Source organism: Hibiscus syriacus, unplaced genomic scaffold (genome assembly GCF_006381635.1).
Source record: "Hibiscus syriacus cultivar Baekdansim isolate YM2019G1 unplaced genomic scaffold, ASM638163v2 tig00110442_pilon, whole genome shotgun sequence".
Lineage (NCBI taxonomy): Eukaryota > Viridiplantae > Streptophyta > Magnoliopsida > Malvales > Malvaceae > Hibiscus > Hibiscus syriacus.
This window is the reverse complement of record NW_024062738.1, coordinates 62929-64937: the sequence shown is the minus strand read 5'-3', so window position 1 is coordinate 64937 and position 2009 is coordinate 62929.

The following is a 2009-nucleotide window of genomic DNA, read 5'->3' as shown; positions in this document are numbered from 1 at the left end:
ATGAGTGCTTCCAACTTTTCTTTCTTTTCTTTGCTTTTTCTTCTTTTTGAGTGCTTTGACTTTTGAGTCCTTCAATTTTTCTTTGCTGATTTTTTTTCTTCTTTGACTTTGCACTTCACTTTTGCACTTCTTTTTGTATTTTTCTTTTTGTTGTTGTTGCACGTTGCTTCTTCCACCAAAGCTCTGATTACCGCTTGATGTAAGGTACTTGTACCTTTTCAAATGATTGTGGATCTAGGAAGGAAGCAAAACAACCTGCAAAGTGAATGGCTCAAAATAGAATGGTTAAGGGTGGTAGACGTGTGGGTGAATTGGTAGGCGATTTAAATAATGAGTAATGGAAGCGGAAGATAGTTGATAAGGCTATGGTTATGGAGATGAAATAAAAGGATGGTTGTGAGGATAGTATCTTGAAGAAATCTCAAAGAAGAACCAATGCTATAGAGAGCAGAGACCCAATCTTTATATTGCTTCTTCAAGGGGTGGTGTTAAGTACTTTGACCCACTAGTTATATGAACTAGGAACCAGAAGTATCAAGATGAAAGAAAAGGGGTTGACGCCACAAGTATAAAATACTTGATAAGTCGATAAAAAGTCACCAGGACTTAAGAAGAGAATAATCTCACTTTAATTGAATAAAAGGTGTGCTTACAAATGAAATATGCTTTCCTATTTATAGGAAATGGAAGGATATGGCCGAATGGTTACAAGAGGATTCGACCAGCCCTTGTGCCTCTATAAAATGACATAATTTAATTACAAATAGAGATGATGGTTCAGTTTAAATGGAGGAAAATATCCTTTGGCCGAATAGTGCTTGTACCCCTTCAAGTTGGCGCCAAATTGGAGAGAAAGGAGTGCTTGGTCGAATGGTAAGAGGACTCTTCATCTTGGCGCCTAAATGAAGTCACACGCCTATCACATGGTGGTCTGGTCACAAGGCGTGCACATGGCCTCTCTAGGATGCTTGTGGTGTAGCCTTGCAAATGGAATGATGGCTGGTCATGTGCTCCATCTTGGGCGTGCATGTGTCTCCTTCCAAGCTAGCTTGAGTGTTGAGCTAGCTAGCAAGAATGGGGCTGTTTATGAATGATCTTCCTAGCCGAGTCCTTTTGAGCTCCATAACAGCATGTTCAGCTACATTCAGCTACCTTTGTCATCACTTTTTGCAACTCAGCTTCAAATAGTCCAACTAGCTAAGTTTAGCTAGCCTGAAGCTTCTCCAGCTGAATCGAGCTTCCCTTAGCATTCCATGAGCTGCCTTGTACTTTGTGAGCTATTTGTGAGCTGTATGTGACTTCCAAATCGTTCACCAAGCTACCTCAACGTGCATCATACTCCATTGTACCTATATGTGCAAGGAAACAAGGTAAGTTCATGATATTGAGCTAAAACGAGCTAAATACCTTGCTGCCATGTTTGTTTATGGTAATGTGAGCTAAGTATGATGGTCATGAGCTAAGTACATCATCTCCTAATATGTGTAAGATAATGTATAAAGCCTAAGAGTTAACATGAATGCAAATAAACTAATGAAATGCATTATAAGTATGCTGCCTTGATGTATATATAATAATCATGCATAATATGATAATAAAACTATGCTAACATTATTAACATATTAAAATAACAATGTGTAATATGAATTCATACTAAGTTACTTAACTAATATTCTTATCATAAAATGTATTATAATAGCATATATTATAAAGCTAATAATAAGTAAATTCAATATAAAGATGTTCAAAAGTACTCCCTTTATAGATGAAAACGTGCTGATATCACATGTGCTTTGCATGTGAATGAATTAGGCGCCAAGATGAAAAGGCTTCTCTCTATTCGGCCTAAACATCATCATGCTTCAAATTGTCGCCAAGATGAAGAGTTATGGGAACCATTCGGCCAAAGTCATCTCCCCTCATCCAAGCATCATTTATTTTCGTTTTAAGACATGTACTTTGCCGAAAAGGCATCTATTTATTCGGCCAAGCCTTTACAAAACTATAAA